The 22,972-nt window shown below is 45.0% G+C and overlaps 1 protein-coding gene across 2 annotated transcripts in view; it reads left to right on the top strand.

Annotated features, from left to right (window-relative positions):
• The window catches only part of ZNF280D (zinc finger protein 280D), a 110,844-nt gene that overhangs the window by 84,039 nt on the left and 3,833 nt on the right, over positions 1-22,972 (top strand). Inside the window, exons 21-23 of one of the 2 annotated variants that reach the window (XR_010921326.1) lie at positions 10,370-10,495; positions 14,988-15,068; positions 19,585-19,776. The gene's annotated coding sequence lies outside the window, so the exon portion shown is untranslated. Of the gene's footprint in view, positions 1-10,369; positions 10,496-14,987; positions 15,069-19,584; positions 19,789-22,972 lie in introns of both variants that reach the window. The other variant, XR_010921325.1, reaches the window with a different exon arrangement.

The following is a 22,972-nucleotide window of genomic DNA, read 5'->3' as shown; positions in this document are numbered from 1 at the left end:
CGATCCCTGTTTCTTGGATCAGGTGGAGCCAGCGTTGCAGACCCTGCAAGTGGAGTCTGGCGAATGGCAGCATATAGCTCTTAGTTTGCTGCAGGTACACCAAACAGTGATTAGTGCCTTCCTCCTCTGGAAGGACATTCTGTTTTTACTCACCCAGCTACTGTACAATTTATGAAGGGCTTGATCAGGATCTTCCCACGAATCCTTAAACCTACATCTCAATGGAACCTTAGCCTGGTCATCTGAACAGTCACAGGTATGCCCTTATGGCAACATGTGCCATGACCACCTGTCCATGAGGGTGGCATTTGTAATGGCCATCACTTCAGCTGGAAGGGTCAGTGAGCTAGGAGCCATCATGACAGATCCTCCTTGTACAGTGTTTCACAAACAAAAGATTTCCTATCAGTTATATCCCAGATTTCTCCCCCAGATTATTTCTGAGTTCCACATCAATCAAGCAGAACATATTGTTTTATTTTTCCCAAAATCCCACACTTCTTCCGAAGACACTAGATTTCACTCCCTCGATGTCAGGTGCGCCCTGGCATTCTACCTGCAAAGAACCAAACCCATTAGAAAAGCTTCGATACTTATTGCCATAGCAGAATGATCGTGTGGACACACAATCATCCTCCCAGAGGGTTTCTAAGTGAGTTTTGGGATTCAACTTGGAGTGCTACAAAATAACAAGGATTCCTCCCCTGAGGAGTATTACATCTCACTCCATATAAGCACAAGATGCCGCAGCCTCATCCCTAACTGAAGATCCGCTACTGGACATTTGCAAGGTAGCAACTTGGAGTTCTGTCCACCCTTTCACGACTCACTACTTTCAAGCATCCACTGCACATGAAGCAGTATGAATGGCAGTACTAGAAGCGTATGTGCTGCCTAGTTTCCTTGCACCCTCATCTAGTCTGAACATTGATTGCAAATCACTCGTGTGGAATTTACATAGGGTCCATCACTCAAAAAAAGTTACTTACTGGATGTTACTTACTGTAACTAGAGGGCCTTAGAGATGTGTGGTCCCTATTTGTATTCCACTACCTGCCCTCAATCCCCTCTGCTTTGGAACTTCTTGGATTTGCAGTAGGAGGAGAAACGGAGAGGCGTAAGCCCACACTGCCTGTTATATTCTTGCTTGGAAGCACAAGGGTGGATCAATGGATACTGCTTTGAAGGTATTCCAGACTCATGTGGATGGTGCGCAGGTGTGGAATGCAGATAGAGACCACATGTCTCAAATAACCTTCAGTTACAGTTAGTAACCTCCACTTTTTACTTCTGTGGTAGGTCTTTTCAGGTATCTGTGTATTGGTTCTTCTTTGAACAGTGTTGCCGTCTCTGGTACGGATCACAGCTGACAGGGCCAATCTCAGGTCAAACTGTCAAAAAACTGGGCAGATACTCCCACACTGGTGGTATAATTTATTATTAGGTTTAACCAAACCATCAACAAATGTGTGCTCCCAGATCACTATACTAGCTTAACATGGAGCCACAGACAGTCCCCTTAGACACTCTAGCCTATATTACCATGAAGACAAACTGGACTTCTGTGATGATGAGATTATTAATACCAAAAATCACCACACATTAGTTTCTTCCAGCCCTAGGTGGCCAATCACTTACTGTTAAGGAGCGGAAGAATATTGTAACGCGAGGGTAGCGTAGTGACAAAGCTAGGCCTGAGTTAGCATAAGTAATAACAGCTAGGCCTGAGTTATTAAAGTAATAATAGCTAGGTCCCATGAGCAAAAGTAAGCCTCTCGAGCAATAGCTAGACCCAAAATGACCTAGACATAACCTCAGGATGAAAGCAGAAGTAACCTGACCGCAGAACCAGTTTAAACCAGCTAAAAGCTAGCTAGAGCAGTAAACAAGTGACTGCAGCTTATAGTGGATTGGACCCTAGCTAACTGTCAATAGAAAAGAGCATAACAAGTATTAAGGCCCAATCCCCAAGTTGATTGACACATATGTAACCTATTGCTAGGTAAAGCCCATTGCTTGAAGTAGGGGATAAGGGGTATAATAGCCACCCCCGGGCACCGCCCTGTTGAGGCTCTCCGTGGATCTGTCAGGGTACTAGCGGATGCCCCGGGTGGGTCATCTCCCTGGTTGCAACTCGCTTATAGGGTGGAGAATGGCCTCCCCATCCCTCGTGCAGGTAAGCGCCTGTATCCCTGAATTGTACTCCTAACAGCTTAGCAGCAGCCTAAAATCTGTAACTTAAATGCTGTGTGAATAAACTGCTATATGGGCACTTCCTCGTCCACCTATCTCTTCCTCATCACTGAGATCTAAAAATATGAACCATCTGCCTCGGCAGAGCACAACTGGCGTCACGAACAGGATCTCGATGTAGTGGGGGATACAAACGTGACAAAATGCCCCTTTGGGGGAAGAAAGACAAGGGAATGTGACAGTCGCCACATCCCAGGGTGGAGCAACACTGGGTTGTGGTCCGCTGTGGTGATGTTTATGGACCGGCAAGTGGTGCCGGCCGCGTGGCCCGAGTTGCAGGAGACGGTTACGCCCCAAGCATTTATAAAGGCATTGACTGAACTTGGGCTGGAAGATAGGGGGTGGTAAGAGCAGAAGGCTGCGGGGGAGGTGGGATGGCTCTTCCTGACGGCGCTCCGAGCCTTAGACGACGAGGGGCAGGCGGAACAGGCACGTCGAACTAAATGTGAACAAGACCTTGCTGCAGCTAGAGACGCACAGGTCATCACCCGAGAAGTGGTAGAATCCACGGCAACGCGAGCCACTGCATGGGAAGATAAATGTGCTGTCTTGGCCGTACGATTGGTCAATGCCCGGCGACGGAAGAGCGGCCGACGTCCGGTAAAAACGTGTCGGGTACATGCAGTTGTACGGATGGGAGACTGGGACCCCGTGATCTGGAGAGCGGAGGTGGAGGGTACATCGTCTGAGAAGTCCGACTGGGAAGTGGTCCCAGACAATGACCCTGGGTCTACACCGGTTGAGTCTTGTCCCCCGCCATATAACCCTGAGACTAGTGCCCGACCAATTGTTGCCGACAAACATCATGTTACTCGAGACCCAGCAGGGGGGAATGGTGTACATCCCTTTACAACGGTCGAAAAATCTGTTGGCACAGCCGAGTTCATGGATCTCATGCGAACTTTTAAACAACATCCTGGGAAAGGGCTGATCCCTGGTTAGTGCACCTTTTTGACTTGGGAGGGTACCAGACTCAATTAGCACCTTTAGAAGTGTTGCAACTGGTAACCCTCACCAGTGATCCAGGAGTCTGCCAGATGTTGAAAACGGCACCTCAGGTGGACCTCCAGGATGCCAATTACAGACCCCTTACTACCTGTGTCCAGGTTGCAATTTGAGACACCTATAATGACAGTAATGCGATAAATGAGGCTGACATGGGTTATTGCAAGCTCTGGCGGACCATTTCCGAAGCCATAGAGCAGCTCCGATGCATAGCAGCGGTTGCTGATATCTATGAGGGGAATGCTGATGCTCCTGAGGAGGCACAATTCACAGCTGCCATGCAAAGCAAATTGATCAAAAATGCCCCCCAGGAAATGAAAGGTGCCTTACTGGCCACATAGGGAGGTGTGTTGGGGCGAGATGTCTGGCATGTCACTAGGGTATTGGGGCAAATGGCATAAATAAATTGCTGCTTGGATATTATTTGTCCAGTTGTTCCTTCCTGCCACCAAGGTCTACAAGATACGAACACTCCGCCCTAGCGGAATACACTTACCCAGGTCAGTGGATGCTCTCAGGACCTTACAGGAAGGACAACACTGTAGCCAATCCTTTAGTAAAACTAACTAAAGATTTGTTAATTAAGAAAAAGAAATGAGTGTTACTAAAAGGTTAAAGCAGATAAAATACATTACAGTTGGATTAGAGTTTGTTTTCCAAATGCTAGGAGGAATGTTAAATTTGCTAGTGTTCAATAAATCTCTCTGGATTGCCCAAATTGTTTTTGGAGACCTCAGTCCTTTTGTTCAAAATTTCCCCTCTCAGAATTCACCAGTCCAGAGATAGGGTAGGAAGAAGTTGGCCAGGGCCCTTTGTTCTCCCTTTTTATCTTGACCCTTTTTGCTGGAATAATCCTTGCTGTGTCATGGGGTCAAGCAGCTCCAGTCTGTACATGTTTTGCCATCCGTCCTTGTTATGAATTGCAAATTTTTGCTTGCACCTTCTGTGCATGGGCCGTTTGAGGTGTCTTCAGAGATGACATGCAGAGGCTCTTGTTTACAGTTCCTTTGTTATTCCTGAAGAGCTAACCTGTGGACATTTCTCAGAATCACGACGTTTGAGTTGGAAACATATAGCAAAATCTTATAATTCCACAGTGTCGATATACACATTATAACCAGATAATGTTTCTCAGCAGTTTACAGCTTTTCCAATGATACCTCACAAGGCATACTTTGTACAAGATGTATTAAAATTTTGTAAAAGTGGTGACCGTTAGTGTAAACAGTCACCTTCCCGTTTAGACAGCATCACAAGCAACTCTGTATATTCCCATTTATCGGTATTTGGCACCACCAGGTGGCATAACCGTAGAACCTTTTCCAAGCAGTGTGCACATGTCCCCTGCTATCTCGCCCCTCAGTGTTTCCAAATGTTCTGGAGATGAGGCCATAAAAGGCACAGCGCCCTCTGTCATCTCAATTCTTTCCCATCCCCTGGGCAGACAGAAGTGAAGCACACCAGTCCATCTTGGATCTGGGTTTTTTTCTATTATAGAGCCAGATAGATCTTAGCTTTAGTTGTTGTTCTTCATATAGTTAAGCATAGGTTAGTATAATAATTATAGATAGAAACAAATCTCATCAACTATACTAAACTATGTAATGGTGCAACCAAAAAAAAAGCTAAGATATAAGAGGTGCACTTTGAGCCCAGCTGTCTTCCTAGCATTGGAAGCACCGTAAATGCTTGATGTGCCTGAGGGAAGGTCCACTGTCTTTCTGGATGTTCCATTTGCTGGACTTTAATGCCCAGAGCATGCAAAGAGAGGAAGAACAGCCCACAGATGCTTCTGTTCTCTCTTCGAGTGATTGCTCATATCCATTCCAACATAGGTGAGTGCGTGCCCCGTGCACTAGTCTCCGGAACTTTTTTGTCCCTAGCAAGCCCCGTAGGGTCGGCTCAGGCGCCCCCTGGAGTACCGCGCTCATGTTGTGGTACATAGGGCGCCGCCGACCCCGTGGGCCCCCAGTTCCTTCTTTCCGCCCGTTGACGGTAGCTGGAATGTCTGCCCCTTGCTTTTCGAAGTAGGTAGCAATCCCAGATAGTTAGTCTAGTTGTTAGAGTTTGTTGTTTTCTTAAGTAGTAAGATAATAGTTAGAGTTTAAAGATGAGTTTGCCCTTCGGGGCTTTCTGTTGAGCCATGCCGGGCTCAACGGGTTTTAAAGCCTGCGCTGACTGTGGCAAGGCTTTCCCTACCAGTGACCCTCATGACAGCTGCCTCCGTTGCCTCGGGGAGCAGCATCGGAGGGAAAAGTGTAGGATCTGCAAGACGTTTAAGCCTCACACCCAGAAGGAGCAGGACGCTCGCCTCAAAGCGATCCTGATGGAGTCTGCACTCTGGCCGGACTCAGAACCGTCCTGTTCCCCTGCAGCACCGAACGTATCGTCGGTGCGCAGCGCACCGCCAGCACCAGGACAGTCAGCTCAGAAGCAGCCGGCGGTGCTGAAGAAAAACAAGTGGCAAGCCGCTCACATGGACTCCCCCGCACCACTGGTACCGCCAGGGGCAGCAAAGGAGATGCCCCAGCCATGTGGCATCGAGACTGCTCCGGCACTGGCATCTCCGTGCAGGGAGCCTCCCCCGGCTCCCCGGGTGGGGGAGTGCCCCTGCAGGGACTGTCGATGCCAGAGGCGTTCGCTGCGGCACGCGCCCTCATGGGCATGCCCACGCCTCTGTCCCCCCCTCGGCTGAGGGCACAGGGACCGGCGTCCCAGGGAAAACCCACGGTGGGTGCCCCCGGTGTGTGGCAGAGACAGGAGTCGAGGTCTCCCCCCAGACGGTCGAGGAGGGTTGAGAGTGAGGGCTCCCCTCCTTGCTCCGACATCGAGTTGTTAAGCCCCTCGACACCGCAGCACCGAGGCCGCTTTCGAGGTTCCTCAGCGGGACGTCATCACCCGAGTCCCGCCTCACCGAGTCGTTTTCGATCCCGCGAGAGCATCCCGGTGTGGATCCTGGCGTCCCAAAGAGACATCTGGCGTCGGTCCCAATCCCCGGGGCATAGCCTGGCACCGAATACTCGTCCTGCCCGGCACCATTCACGCTCCTCAGAAGCTGTCGCAGGAGCTCGGCACCGGTCACGATCCCCGACACGCAGTCCGGTGCGGATCCCGCTGCCCAACAACCTCGGGAGCACTCGTCATCGCTCCCGATTCCGACACCGCTCCAGATCCATCAGAGGGAGCCCGGTGCGGATCCCAGTATCCACGCAACCTCCGGCGGAACTCCACTCTCGGCGCCGGCCCAGATCCCCGGCCCATACAGCAAGCGGCCTGGTGCCGGGCTCGGAACCGACAGACCGTGAGCGCTCAGCACCGAGAGAGCGCTTCGAGGACTCCAAGTGGGGACGCGCTCTGGAGGATCGGCACCATTCTCGATCCCAGAGGAAGCGCCAGTATAAGACCTCAGCACGGTACCGGTCCAGCTCCTCCAGCCTGTCACCCCGCGGGCACCGCCGGGACCATTCATTGTCTCGGAGCGCCTCATCAGGGAGAGACAACAGAGACCGCAGGTCTCGTCGGCACCGGTCCCGTAGCCCGGGACACCGGGTGCACGGAGCACCTCCCTATGTAGCTCCAAGGCCGTTCCCTGCTTGGCCACAAGGTCCCTGACAATGGCCCTACTGGGGACTCTGGGGTTCTCAAACGGCCCAGAGTACGGGGTTGGCCCTCTCCTTACCACCGCCCCCCCCTCCAGGCAGGGCTGACAAAGACCATTCCTCAGATGAGGAATCTGATCCTCAGGAGGCCCTTCTATAGGGCCCCTCCCACACTCATCCTCCTCTTCCCTGGATGACGCAGCCACCAGGGATAGGAGAGCTCCGCTCCCTGATTTCAAAGCTCATCAAGAGTTTCTTAAAAGGGTAACGGGCAACTTAAACATGGAGTTGAAAGAACTCTCCGAGGAGGAGGACCCCCTATTTGGGGTCTCAGGTTCAGCAGGACCTTCCAGGGTTGGCCTCCCTGTCCATGAGCGGGTCTTAAAGAAGGTTAAGACCCTATGGCAAACCCCTGCCTCGGTGGCCCCTACTTCTAAGGCCGCCGAGCGTAAATACTATGTCCCCACGGACGATTTTGAGTACCTGTACAATCATCCTGCCCCAGGGTCACTGGTTGTGGATGCTGTCAACCAGCGAGACAGATGGGGGTCCAAGCTAATACCCCTAAGAACAAGGATAACAAGAAACTTGACTTGTTTGGCAGGAAAGTGTACTCAACTGGGGCTTTGCAGCTCAGGATAGCCAATCACCAGGCTCTCCTGGGCAGATATAATTTGAATCTTTGGTCTTCCCTCCAAAGATTTGTGCAAGGGCGGTCTCAGGACCAGCCTGAGGATTTTGCCACTCTTATACAGGAGGGTGCCACAGTGGCAACAGCAGCCCTCCAGTCCACTAGCGTTGCGGCAGACGCCACGGGTAGGGCTATGGCATCGGGCATTGCCATGAGACACTGCTCGGGGGGGCCACAACAGCCACCCTCTAAGGGAAACAACAAGAGACAGTTTTGATGGGATGCCCGAGGTTGGCACCCCCCCCTTACCCTGGATCACAACCCTCCCTTTCGAAACAGACTGAGACCATTTCTCACGGAGTGGCGGGGCATTACCTCAGACCAGTGGGTTTTGAGCATAGTGCGCAGAGGTTATGCCCTGCAACTCAGGCCTTCCCCCCAGATTCTTCCCCTTCCCCGTCCCTCTTCAGGGACCCCTCTCACGAGCATCTCCTCATGCAGGAGTTAAACTCTCTTCTCCGACTGGGAGCGGTGGAAGAGGTTCCTCTTCAGGAAAGAGGAAAGGGGTTCTACTCCCGTTATTTCCTAATTCCCAAGACAAAGGGGGGCCTGAGGCCCATTCTGGACCTCCGACGTCTAAACAGGTTCATCGGGTGTCTCAAATTCCACATGCTCTATCTAGCCTCTATCATTCCTGCTCTCGATCCAGGGGACTGGTATGCTGTCCTCGACCTAAAGGACGCTTACTTCCACATTACTATCCTCCCCGGTCACAGAAGGTTCCTCTGGTTTCTGGTAGCTGGCTGCCACTACCAATTCGTGGCCTTACCCTTTAGCCTTTCGTCCCCCCAAGGGTTTTTACAAAATGTATGGCAGTAGTGGCAGCCCACCTCCGCCGTAGAGGGGTCCAGATTTTCCCCTACCTGGACGATTGGCTGATCCTGGGCAAGTCCAGGGCCCATGTGAGGAACAGCCTGGCACTCACTTGCGCTACATGCATCAGACTGGGGCTGCTCGTCAACGAGCAGAAGTCCACGCTCACCCCGGTGCAGTGCATAGAATTCATTGGGGCCACCCTAGACGCCATCCAGGGAAGAGCCTTCCTTCCACAGCCTCGCTTCGACGCAATGACCACCACGGAATTCCACAGGTCCCCCACAACAACAGCCAGGCACTGCCTTCAGCTGTTGGGACATATGGCGGCATACACTTATGTGGTAAGGCTGGCTCGACTCAGGTTACTTACCAGTAACTGTTGTTCTTCGAGATGTGTTGCTCATTTCCATTCCACACCCACCCTCCATCCCCGCTGTCGGAGTCAGCAGAAAGAAGGGACTGAGGGCCCGCAGGGCCAGCGGCGCCTGATATACCACGGCATGGGCGTGGCACTCCAGGGGCGCCTGAGCCAGCTCTACAGGGCTTGCTAAGGGGAAAAAAGTTCCGGGAACCAGTGCACAGGGATTCATCACACTCCCCATCTGAGTCTCATCAGGTGAAAAGATGAATCAGAATGACAAATTAGATAAACTGTGGCTGGTCTTTCTAATTGCCATTCCCTCCAAAAGATAGGGTTTTGAATTTAGTTTATCTGTCCATACAGGAACCACACTACTGTTACAGTGAGGAAAAAGTTACTCTTATAGTTCCAGAAACCTTTCTGTTCAGGATAAATTCTCCCTTCCACAATTTCTGGGAAATGGTTCTCTCAACATTTTAAACTACACTTTAGTAACCCTTTGGAAGGTTGCAGCATTAATGGCATTCCTAGTACTCTAATGAAATGTCTCAAGCATATGGAGTACACACAATTGTACCCCATTCAGCTCAATCCACCCAAAAGGCCAGGGACTTGAGGGCTTTTAAGTTGCTGCAGGCAAGATGTCAAAATCTTGCTCTGGTTGGTATGATAGGCATCTGGAAAACTATTTAAGAAGGAGGAGTCAAGGCTCCCTCTGCAGTCTCCCTAGTTCAGAGATCTTCAAACTGTGGGGCGCACCCTGATAGAGGAACATTCGGGCGGGTGACTGGGCCTGGGGCCAGCAGGGAGGGGGCACCATCCAGCCCCACTCTGCCCTGAGCTCTGCTCCACGCCCGGCAATGGCCTCCGTCCACGGCTCCTAGGCTGGCCGTGACCTCGGTGCTTGGCCCCGGGCTCAGCCTTAACCTGTGGTGACAGCGCATGCGCATGGCCTCGGCCCCCAACCACTGGCTCGACCTCGGACCCTGGTTGCAGTGCATGGCCTTGGCACCAGGCCCCTTGGCCTGCCATGGCCCATGACCCTGCCCACAGGCCACCAACCATGGCGCTGCTCCCAGCCCGAGCTGGGGGGAAGAGGGGGCATAGGGTAAATAGTTTGGGAACCACTGCTTTAGTTGCATTGTGGGGGAAAATGTATGAAACTTATCTGAGGAATATTTGCAAAGTAAGTTTCCATCCCTTTGGAGAGGCAGCTATTGGTAGAATGGTGAAGCTGGGTTGATTCCCAAATGATTCCTTAAATTACAAAGCTCTTGTGCTGTATGGGGGAACTTCTATTTTGCCTTTGTTCTGCTTTAATAATACTTAAAACTCTGCTTATGCTTTTCCTCTCTACCTCTGTGATTCCTTACTTGCTACTTCCCATTAGTGATGAATGAGGAAAGAAGCTGTGCAGCAGAATAAGAAATTTCTTACCTGGTCATTTTCTTTGTTAGGAGCTTCTCTCATCATTCAACCCACCCTGATAGCCTGGTAAATGACTGCAATACAACTTGTAACAAATTGAAATGTTTCTCTGAGGGGAGACTTGGACACAAAATTGCTTAAAGGGTACTTATATATTCCATTGAGTTGTTGTCTTAATGCTAATAATTGGTTGCTGGAATCTCTTTGCTTTGGAAGAACTCTTCTAGCACCCTGGGCAGAAAGGCTGGACTTAATCCTGGAGCCTCCAGCAACAGCTTTGGATGGCCTCTGAAGTCCCAAGTTGGGGGGTTTAACCCTTTGGTGGTGATAGAAAATAATCAGGTAAGAAATTTCTCAGTCTCTCAAATGTAAGAATGGCTTGCCTATTAGATGTATATATTATATAATATATAATATAAATATATATTTGATGTATATATTAGTACTCCCTTTTGCAAGAACACAGATGTCAGGGGTGGGCACCTGCCATCCAGTTCAATGGTTAGAATTGGTCTGAGAGGGCCAGGAACCAGAATCAGGGGCCATGGGTCAGGGTCAAAGTCAGGAGCTGGGAACCAGAACTAAGGTTCGGTGCCAGGAGATGGAGACTGGTCTAAACCAGAAGCCAGGAATGAAACGGGGCTAGAGCAGGACGGCACAAAGCAGGGATAAGAGCAATCACAACTGCAGGCAGAATTGTTGAGCAGCCGGCAACCAACTGTTGCTGTTGAGCCCAAAGGAAGGCCTATTGTCTCTCTTCAGCCAATCAGGCAGGTCAGGCAATCAAGCAATCCTACCTGCACAGCTCATCTGAGTTCATTAATCAGCTTGGAGGCTGGCCTGGCTAGTCCTCAGGCTCAGCTAAAGGGGCTCAGCCCTGATGGTAGATGTGCACACTTCAAATGCGATGCTATCATTTGCCCCTGAGGTCAGGGTACACCTGGTATGCTGCCAAATCTGTAGGGAAGTTTCTAATGTACCATTATGCTGACACCATTGCACAAGTGGAGGAGTAGGTCTGTCAAACTCTAAATCCAGATTTAGAGGGACAGTCATCCAGTGAAAGCAGAGAAGAGCACCCAACATAGTAACATTTAAAATCGGCTTTTCACTAGCCTATTTGAAAAGTAAATTTGCTTGGATATTGCTATAATCAAGAATCTGTTGGGAGTTTCTCTCTCATTTGTAGTTTATGTATACAGCTTAGGTTGTCCCTTTGTTTGATATTACAGGAAACTATTTGTGGGTGATTTGTACAGCAAAAGGTAGCTTGTCCAGAGATACAGCAGGGTAATCTAGCTCTTAAGATAAACCATCATATGATTGAATCTTGAACTCCTTATACTAAGCCTTTGTCTTACATGTACAATCCACATAGTGGATGTAGTTACAAGGGTAAAGCCTATTCCCTTCCCATACGGGTATAAGCTATACTGATATGAGCATTTTCATACTGGTATAACTGTACCTACTCTAGGGGTTATATGGTTATGACTATTTTGGCAAAAAATCACACCTCTAACTGACATAGTGATACTGATAAAGTCTGTGTAGACCAGGCCTTATTCATTTGGCTCCCCTAAAAAGTACAGCAGTGAATCTCATAGGTTATGTTAAGAGAAACCTTCAAGGAATCCATAGCGCAGAGCAGCAGAGCACTAGCTTTGCAGCTGACTGCTGAAGAACTGGCCGACTTGTTTTTATTCTTCTGCACTGTTGTAAAAAGACAACCAAAAAAAAACCCCCAGGAACAGGTGCAAGATCAGTTGGCGTGAGCCAGCATATACTTAATCACAAAACAACCCCCACATATGTAGTAACCTTCATGCTGATTTTTACTGTTGAGAAGAGAAAAAAGGAAACATTAATTCCCGTTGGCCTTAATTTTTTTCTCTTTCACCACGTTTTCAACTCCTGTTGTGTATATATACCCAGATATTATAAAACAGGATTTGGAATGCTCTATGCTTTATATTGATATCACCTTTAATACCTACATTATATGGTATTCATCTCATGTGCTTTAATTCCACTGATGTCACAAAATAGCCTTACACAGAGCTCTTCTTCAGGTGGGGGCTCTTGAAAGCTTGTCTCTCTCACCAACTGAGGTTGGTCCAATAAAAGATACTACCTCACCCACCTTGTCTCTCTAATACCCTGGGATATCAAGGCTACAACAACACTGCATAAAATAGCCTGAAATATCAGCACCAATGTGGCTTGTGTTGAGACTTAAAAACCAGAAGAGCGTTCAGCCTCAATTTACCAATACAAATAAATTCAGCTAAAATAAAAGGATGATTAAAGCTTTGCAACTTCAGTAATTGTTACTCTCAGTCCCTTACTTCTTGCTCAGGATTAGTATGTTTAATGTGACACTAGTTTAAACAGATAAAGATGCAGATTCACAGCCCCTCTCATTGTTTAAACCGGGCTGTTACAGTAGATCAAATGCACGTCTGGTGTAACTCCACTAACTTGAAATGAGTTCAACCAAGAATGAATTGGACCCATTCTGCCAGCTTTATAGAAAGAAGAATGTAGAACCATGCTTAAGAATCAATGTGAAATACAAAACAGTATATAAGTACATACATTGTACACAGGTCACTTTTTAGACTCTGGCATGCTGTACACATGAGCTTAGTGATGATGATATTAATATGTCTACAGTACATTTGATCCAAAGGCACTTCATGACCATTAATGAACTCAGGCTCACAACATCCCAGAAGTAGGTTAGTAGTAGTATTTTCACTTTGCAGAAGGGGGAACGAGACAGAGAGACTGAGGATTTTAGGTCAAGGTCACACAGGAAGTCTAGATCAAAGCCAGGTATAGAACACTGGCATCTGCCTCTCCTGTGTGTTAGCCATAAAATGCTGACCAAATTTGTGTTCCCCTTATTCCTTGTACTTTGGTTTGGTATGGGTGGAGGAATTTAGCTTCTGAGAGGTTGTTTGAAGCTTGGTCAGAAGAAATGCAGTCCTGTTATTCTGCTTTTATTCTTTGTCTCCTCCGGTGTTACATTGGTATACACATTAACAGCATAAACAGGTCTGAACAATAAGAGTAGTGTAAAATACAATGTATGTGTAATTTGCATTTGAAATAAATCCGTGTTACTGAAGTAAGTATTCCTCTTTAAAAAGAACAATGCATTTTACTTAAAAATAGGAATATACAGTATTCTTCTTTGTCCAAAAAGTTCTCCCAGTCCCCTTTTTTTCCTCTCCAAATGTTCCACTTTGTAGCTTTCAGATATTCGCAGGTAGAGAGTACAGTGAAAATACTAGCCCCAATGTTGCTCCTTTGTTGCCTGTGATAGTGATACACTGTTGCAATTCATTTCAGTTACTCAACCACTCAATATCACAACATTAATTTGCAGGTGAGAGTAATTTAATTTTACAAGAGTGTTGAAAGTTAATTTTCTTGCCAACATTTCTGGTCACCAAGATTGAGGAACTACAACTCCCAGAATGATCTGTAGGAAGTTCCATCCATTATCTGGGGAAAGTGCTTGTATAAAGGGAGCTTGCTCGTTGAGTTTTCAGTGTGCTAAGGAGTAGCAAAAATTAAACAAAGAATAAAACTATGTTGGGTTAATTCCCTGAGAGCCTTTCCATCAACTCTCGTTAAATCTCTACTGATATCATAGTATCTTACATGCAAACTTTAATCAGTTTCTTCTCTTACAGTTATAAAGGAATAAAACAAAACAAAACAAAAATCTCCTTTGAGCAGAATCTATACATTCTTCAATTTAAAAAGAACCATGTGTTTAAAATAAATATATATTATATAGTAAAGACCACAGTGCAGTTTGGATGTGTGATGCAAGAATTCAGGTGCCACTGTTCACAATAGGGACTGAGTGATTTGTAGTTACAAAGGAGGCATTTTACACATGAATTCTGGAAAATCAAACATTATTGCAGAAGATTTGGCAAATGCAAAATGATAAAAAACCTGGTGCCAGGAGTTAGATTTTCACCAGTTCTTTCACTGCTTGGAATCTTCCAGCTAAAGAACCTGCCATGGAATGTAAGAATGAATCACCACAAGACAGTGAACAAGCAGGAAAGTTTCAACCCAAAATGAAAAAAATCTTAGAAAACTAAGCTTGTGGGGCGGGAACGGGGTTATAAGAATCCAACTGTAAACTTAACCATAATGGCTGCTTTTGGGTGACCACTATTTTGCATTTGTATATAGTACAGTCCATGTGTGTTAATATAATAAAAACATAAAACGTTCTGGATGTACTTTGCCCTCTTCTCTCCCGCCTCCCCCAGCCACCCCAGGTGAACAAAACAGTAGAGAGCAAGGAGGCTGTTGACCACTTTTGCTCCTGTGGAAAAGGAGGAGGAAAAGGAGCAGCAATCCTTGTGCTCCCCCTGAGAGCAGAGGTTCTATACTTCGATTTTTATAAGGTTACTCAACTATCACAATGGTGTCTAAGCATCTCACTAATCAAAGGTTGCTTCTAGCTAGCAGCACTGTCCACCCCAAAGAGGGGGGTAGGTAGGAGATGGCAGGGCCCCATCTCCATTAGCCTGCAGGCTCAGAAAGCATGTGCTTCAACCTCTGAGTGTGGCAAAGAAGCTGTGCTGCCAGGGAGACACTTTACCTGCCGAAGACAGAGTGCATCCCAGAACTCCATTTGGGGCAGTGAACTCCCCCAATGCTGAGCTGGGCCGTCATGGTACAGCTAATCCCATACGTTTATATAGAGCCAGTTCTTTGTATGGGAGAGGTTATTCATTTCTCTAATGAAAACAAAATAGACTGTATGAAAATGGGAGTCTCCTCTTGTTTTTCACTGCAGGTGACAGAAGCTGACAAGTTATTTAGCTGCATTACCAGAGAATCACTATTCAGTAACGTTACCCTAGAAGCATTCAGTAAGGTATTGTCTCTTTATTGCTATTTGTATTAAAAATGATAGAATAGTTCAATCAAAATATAAACATTGTCTTCCAACATAATAGAATTGTACATTGTGGTATATTTCTTATTTTATTTATTCAGCATCATACACATGCATTGCACTTACAGACAAATAAAATACATGATCCTTGCTCCAAAGAGCTTACAGTCCAATCACCTTTATGACATTGGTTTTTGATCACACATTTCCTTTCATTTTTTATGTTTGTATATATAAATGACCCTCCAAAAATTCATTTAAAAAATGGAACTCTTTAATCTCTTTAAAAATGTGTAACTCATGCTTATCACTACTAAAAATAGAGACACCACATATTCACTATACATTCTGATCACTTACACACATCAGCAGCCCTACACCATTTCTCTAAGATGGTGTTTCTGCCTCAGGGGAAAGTACAAAGAGACAAACTGTAAAAGTGTCATTGGCTTGTCAAGATGCCTCATTGCAATAAAAGATCAATACCAAACAACAGCAAAGAGGGGTTTACTGTGAGTAGAATACAGAACCAGTACAGTCAAAATGCTGCTGCTTTTTAGTCTATTTTTGCTGTCTGGGACTGGAACTCTCCTGCTAGAAGCATTAGGTCCTGCATAATATCTATCCATTCTGACTGTTATCAATACACCTGCAGTGTATTTGACCTGGCAGAGGGTACCCAAGACCTGCTCAGAGCTAATCTACAGCAGCGGATAAAGATGACTCTTAAAATCTAGTTGGCAAAGCCTATTCTGCCAGCTTGAGGAAACTCTGCAGTCCCTCATTTTTTATCACTGCCACCCACGGGCCTGGGAAGATAAAATGCCTGGGTGTGGAGCGTATTGTATGCCTCCCCCATATTCTCCACTGGTGTGTCTTGCTTTCAATTGATCTGTTAGCAGAGGGTGGGCATGCAGCAAGAACTTCCCTCTTTACCACAGTGTGTGTAGGCTTTTCAGGGCAAAGACTGGGCTTTTATTTGCAGACAGAGAAATGCTGTTGAGCTGAGTTTTAGGCCTCCCTTTGCTGAGCCAGTTATAACATCAAGTCCTAGTCTGACCACTTCCACCTAAGAAAATACAGAAGTCTTTCCTTAAACTTGCTGATTTTTCTCTTCCAGCTTCACTCACTTTACCATGCAAAATTTGAACCAACTGTGTGCAAACTGAGGGCACTCCAGTAATTTAAAAGCTTCTGTGCAGAAGATGCATGGGAGAACTCAAGATCTCCCTTTGCTAGGCTGGTGTCGAGAATATAAGACATACATTGTTATAGCACCCACAGCATATTAAATGCTGCACAAACACAAAAGAAGACACAGTCCCTGCCCTGAAGAGCCTGCACACTCTGTGAGAAGGATGCAGATCCTCAGTGTGTGCACACAGATCAATTGAAAGGCAGAGTACTAGTGGACAATATGGATGAGGCATACAGCACACTCCTCATCTGGACATTTCACCCTCTGAGAGCTGGGGGTGGCTGTAATCAAAAAATAAATTTGGCATGAGGGGCAGTGGAGTGTCCTGAATTTGGGGAGAGTGGGCTTTGCCAACTAGATTTTAAGAATAATCTTCACCCACTGCTGTAGATTAGTTCTGAGCAGGTCTTCATTTACCTTTGCCCAATCAAACCTGTTTTAGTTCTCTAAACATAGCCCAGTTGGTGCTATAGGGAAGATCTTCCTCTACCTGCAGCACCAAATGGGCATTGTCGAGGGGCGAGATGACCAAGGCGAGCAGCAGGGTTAGGGTTTAAGGTTAGCGAGTTACCTCTGATGTCACAGTGCTGCTGCTCAGACCCCTTTTCCTGCAGCATCACATAGGCACTGTCGAAGGAAATTTGTTAATATGAAACTGATAAAACAACTAAGAGAAAAAGAGAAGTAACTTATACAATTTACCAGTCAAATTTAGATTTAGTGGCAGTATCCTGTAAAATTCCTAGAGGTTCAGGAATAGAGTGTATTTCTGCCCCTCCTACCATCTGCCACCTGAGTCCACATAAGCAACAAAGTGTGAGACTCTCTAGTTTGTAGGTCACTCAAAGAAATCAAAGGGTAAAGATAGTCAAACAAGATTAAAATAATCATTGTTCTGAATGTAATTGTGCTGATGGATTTATCTGGCTAGCAATTAGAAATATATACGTATATTTATTAACATTCTTTAAATATATATGTAAGGCAGGATTCCAAATCCACACATTAAACTTGAACAAAGAAATGAGCTGCCCTGCTACTGATTGCAATAAATTCCTGTCTCTACAATGTGTTGTGGAGGTAATACAGACAAACCATTACTGTATAGCAAAATGAATACAGAACACACCTATGAAAGCTTGATTAGCTAATCCTTGCACTTTTTATGGATTATTTGACTGTGTGGTGGAGTGATAGTAGTGCAGCCATATATTGCTGCAGTTATGAAATGAAGAGATACATTTAACAAAATGTGATTTAAGACACCAGTAGTGCAATATCTATCAGCAACTCAGACATTGATTCCAAATATTAGTACAGAGGTATATGACTGACATGAGGGTAGTTCTTTTTATCAATACGGTGTAATTTTCAAAGGTCTAAGATGAAATCTGGACCAGGCTCCTTAAGGACTAACTAATTCAATAATGAGCTAAGACAGCTTGGTACACAGTAGCTATACTGATGTCTGAGACTGTAACTATTCCAGCAAAATTGAAAATGGGAAAGATGTAATTAGGCCACCTTTAGACTTCATAAAGCTCTCTGCAAAATCAGTAATAAATGAGTTAAATCAGTGACTGTTTAAAATATTCTGGTCCCTTTAAAATTAAATTCAAGAGTCTTATTGTCAGTGAAACATGATAGGTTTATTAAATACTCTATAGAATACTGTACTAGAAGTGTCGGTTTTATGTGATGCAATTTTTCTCCTTAATCTGAGCTGTATGTATGCTACTGCAGCTTCCTAACATCTGGGCACAGCAATTTTTTTCTTTTCTGCACCTGCAAGTGTAAGTATACACATAAACAAAAAAGAAATTAAATCTTTCACAGAGCCAGAAGTGGGGAGGGGATCCAACCAGCCATGAAGCTCAAGGGAGCAGTATGACAAGCGCTGAGCTGTAAACAAGCTTGAGAGGGATTTAATTCTTATGACAAGCGCCAGTGGTAGCATCTCGCATGGACTCAGCATATGCACACATTTCAGTGGAGGAATCACAGAGGACTTAATGCAAATATAAAAAAGCTCAGAGCACATCAGGCTCTTCTCTTCTAAAAATAGCCCCACAAATCAGGATGAACTTGTGCTGTAATTATCTTGATTTTTCAGAATTTTGCCACTTAGAATACATTTTTTTTTAAAGCCACTCAACTATAATTACAGATTATAGTTTATAGACTGTAAACTCTTTGGGGCAAGGATTGGGTCATTGTATATACTGGTACAATACCAAGCACAATGGGTGTCCCATTCCTGATTGGGTTGTCTGGGGGGTACTGCAGTATAAAGATTGAATACTAATAGCTGCTGCATCGTGTTCCACAGTGGTTTAGGCAGTGTCTTGGTCAGCAGGAGAGCTGTTTTAGGAAAGGAGATTTTAGATGTTTGCCTGGTTCATCTGCTTTGTAATTTGTCATCCAAATTATCTCCAGTGCGCACTCTTTTCCTAATTAGAGCCACACCTTTTCTCTCTTAAGTATGATTACAAGTATCTTGGTTCCAACAGCAGCCTTCTAAAATGTATACTATGAACCAGACCCTGCAGATGTAGGCAAATCTCCCAGTGAGTTTAGTGGGATTCTTTCTTGAGTTAAGGCTGCAGGATTTAGCCGGGCTTTAGATAACCTTCATAGACAAGGATTGGGAAGGGAGGAGTATTGGCACACTCCCAAGCTCTACCAACAAAACAGACTTTACCTGCTTAAGGTACAAAACTAGACTCCATTCACATTAGATCTTCATAATATGATCAGGCTCTTTCTTTTTGTCTTGGCTTAAGGTTACTAGGATCCTCTTTTCCTCATCCAGGTTGACTGATAACTTGCAACTGTTTTATCAAACTGTTTTACCAAAGTTGTGTTTATTTTAAATATGTATATTTTTAATACAATTTTGTAACTGAGATTCCAGGATACATGTTTTCAAACATGGCGTCTTCATAGATGTTAGAAGGCTGTTTATAGTTGCCAGTCAGAGACATGATGACTCTGTAGATTACTGTTCTTTATGGCTCTGTCAGCCAGTGAGTTGACATAGAATTCATGGTCACATTTTGCTATGGTATGGAAAATGCTTTTCAGCCATTTATGTTCTTGGACATGCTTATGTGCTTCTGCCTTTTTCACTAATATATCAAAGGACTCTTCAGACAGCCAAGGTTTCTTGGCCAACCAAGAAGCCAATTGTTCCAGCAGTGGCATGTGTTATAATATTATGTACACCACTCGAGGTGATCTCTGCTTCATCTGAGAGGGTACCAAGGTTATGTATATGATTCTCGATGGATTTTGCAGCTTCATTGGGATCCTTGATTAAATGCTGGACGTTCGTATTGTTGGTGGAGGTCTGGCTTGCGAGGAGCTGGAAAATGCAGAGAGAGCTGAGCAACAACTACTCAGAGTTTGGTGGTGCTTCTGTGTTGCCTGAGAACCTAGTAAGATTTCGTCATGAAGTGATTTCTGATGATGCCCAAGCTGGGTGTTCAAGTTAGTATTTAGGTATATACTGCAAATGCTTGTTTTATTTACCTAAGTAGTTTCTAGAAATGGGTTTTGTACATCCCATTATGGTGTAACTGTTTGACAAATGGGCCTTGTATCTTAGGTGAATAATTAGAATAATTATTTTAATCTATTTTTCTGAAAAAGAACTTAACAAAAAATTCATTAAAATTTTTTATTTCTATCCATTTTCATTTAAGGGCAAATGAAAGATTCTCCTTTAGATTTTAAAGCTAATACTCCAAAGGTCAGTAAAGTTGTAAATAAGTCATACTTCTTCCCAGTGAGGATCTATATCCATTCTGTTTTATAAAACTAGAATGTCCCTGCCAAGTTCTGTATATGTGGAGAGGGCAAAGTATCAGAGTAAAGCTCTTTGATGTGATTGGACAGGAGAAGGTTGTCCTTAATGCTGTGTTAACCCCGATAATTAGAGATGAGCCTGAATCAAAACCCCAGATCTGAATACCCACAATCTTTGTGGGGGATTGGAATTCAAATCTGGATCCTAAGGCTGCAGGTGATTCATCTACCACAGACTGAACAAGACCTCCGATCTAAATACCCCTGAACTTTAGAAGTTTGGAAATCCAGATTTCTATGTAGTAGTTCAAGTCCTGCAATCCTTGTATTCCCTTAAATTGTACAATGCAACAAAGAGCACGCTACAGAGAGGCACATAGATGACACATGTTTGGCCCACCATTTCTTTTGCAGCTCTTTCGTTATGTCAAATGAAAATGAGCCATAATTCTGGAATTGCAAAGAATCCTGGTATGAAAGATGTTAAGTATTTCTCCCTTCAGAATAATCATGTATGAAGCTCAAAAACTAATATTCTGTGGGCCCAGTTCACTAAATTAAACAAGCTACATTGGTTTTCTTCAGTTCTTACATGCAATAATCAAGACATTGGTCTGCTTTAAGAGGCTCATGGTACCTCTGCAGTTACTTAGCTAAAAAAGACTGTTGCTAAACTTGGTAACTAAGCAAAAGGGACCCAGGTAACTTTACAGATATCTTGGGACACAGTTTTTATGCATTACTTATACTGTAAGTACATTGTTCTGTATGGACAAACACCACAGTCCCTAGCTCGAGAAGCATTAAATCAAAGGGTCTGATCCTGTAGACCATTTCTTCAGCAAGTGGCGTTTAGTCATATGAATAGTTCCAGTTACTTCAACATACGCCAAATGGAGTTTACATTCAAAGCTATTTTAATTATTTTGTATAAATCGGCAGCTTGTTCTTTACTTGTTACTACATACAGTGATTCTTCTACAGTAACTTGCTAAGGAAGGGGAGGTAAAAGATCTTGTTTTGTCATTGTGAGGAATGGCTGAACTATTTCAGTGCATGCTTTAAGGGTCCCCTCTTCAAAAATGTCATTAACGATCACCATCAGGAGAAGATGCAGATGATTGTAGGCTTCTCTTACCAACCTTGAAGGGCATGTGGTAGCTTGGATCCCTTGTAGTGCTTTAAGTGGCTTTTGTTGCATGAATGGGCTGAAGGCAGGGAAAGGACTAGGGATGTTTCCACCCCTGATTGTCCTGAGGGGGAGACCATGTGAGTCAGCACTGTGCCCACAGTGTCATCTAACCAGGTCTGTGTGGTGCAGGTAAAGAAGAAGTGTCTCATCACTTATGACTTCATTAATAGTGAGTGAATGGCTTCTTGACCACTGATGTTGCAGTAATCAGCATCATTTTGAGGACTCGGTATGCAGCTGTTCCCATCATGATTTTGTGCATGGTGGATGTGTAAAGAGTACTCTGGATCAGTAGTAAATATCATTTGTTTATAACTATTTTTATGGCTTGCTCTTTCCTCTGCAAACTGGTTTGTAGAGGTGTGATGGTGTCCTGCAATGAGGGAGGAGGTTGTGGTGGGTGCAATGAATACAGAGCGAGCAGCAGAACTTCTTGACTCTGTGGACTGGGTTGTAGGGAATAGTGGGGCTGATGGAAGTGAACTTGGAACAATTTAATGGCATAGGGCAGGCTGCTGGGTGAGGTGATTTTTTTTTTTAACTTCTCACGGGTCTTTATCCGAGCAGTGATGCCAGGCTGTGCTCTTTGTAGGATTTAAGTTTTCTGTTGTCAATCTGACTCTTCTGGGGGGAAGGAAAAGAAAGGTTCCTGCTCACCTGGGGCCTTTAAAGACTCCTAGGCCCTGACACATCTTGCTTGAGTAAAGACCACTTAAATGAGTAATGGTGTGTGAGATCAGGCCCTTAGACAGACATAGGGAAAGATAACAACGTACAAAGGGGTAGCCCAAAGAGGGCTGTTGCTTGCACATATTAAGATCAGATTACTTGTTTCTATAGGTTCAGTATATCGTTAGTATTGCTTATTTTCAATTTTTCAACTTTACAGACTTGCTGCAGCTATGAGAGTCCTCACTGGAGAGGCATTCAAAAGCAGGGGGTTTGGAGACAGAATCCCAAAGGAAGATCATTATTGTAGTTAACACTTTATTCTTACTCCACACTTCTGAATTCTTGCTTGCTGTGCAGCATGCATGAGACTCAGGTATGGCTGCCACCCATCGCTTCCAGAGCTACTTTTCTGGCAGTCAAGTTGGCTTGGTTTGGGTGTTTTAAAGCAGTAAGAGGCCACTCTCTGAGCTGACTGTGCTGAAACTGCCATTGTCCCTGTTCTGGTGAGCCCAGTGGAAAGTCTGCCATCTTCACAGTAGCGAAGAGTGTTTTTTGTGGATAAGTCAATGGTCTCATTTATCCTTTTGGGGAGGGTTTTTTCTGTCACATTTTTGCAGCGCGAGAGAGAGAGAGTGTGCACGCATGCATGTGTGTAAGTAAAATAAATAAACCTCATAGTGTTTTGTATTTTGTTAATGAACCTGGCTGCCATTCACATAGTATATCTAATGACAAGTAAAGAACACGATGCCAATTTATATCAATTATTCAAAAAGCTTTGAATGTAAATCCCATTTATACTACATTGAACAATGTGAAGGTGTACTTTTAGCCTTGTATTCACATGTGCTGTTTGGAATATTCTTGAAAAACAGCTCCAAGAGTTAAAAACAGCGCATTTTATTCTGCCTCTAAGAAAAGAGAGAGAGATTTGTACAGGTATTGTTAAAAGTAAGAAACAAAAACTGTCAGATTAGGAAGACAATTGCCAGACGACAAAATTAGCCTAAACAT

The sequence above is a fragment of the Emydura macquarii genome, unplaced genomic scaffold, assembly GCF_026122565.2.
Source record: "Emydura macquarii macquarii isolate MOO-44397 ecotype Brisbane River unplaced genomic scaffold, CSIRO-AGI_Emac_v2 contig_1644, whole genome shotgun sequence".
NCBI lineage: Eukaryota > Metazoa > Chordata > Testudines > Chelidae > Emydura > Emydura macquarii.
The sequence above is the reverse complement of the archived record's forward strand: the minus strand, read 5'-3'. Positions and strand labels throughout refer to the sequence as shown.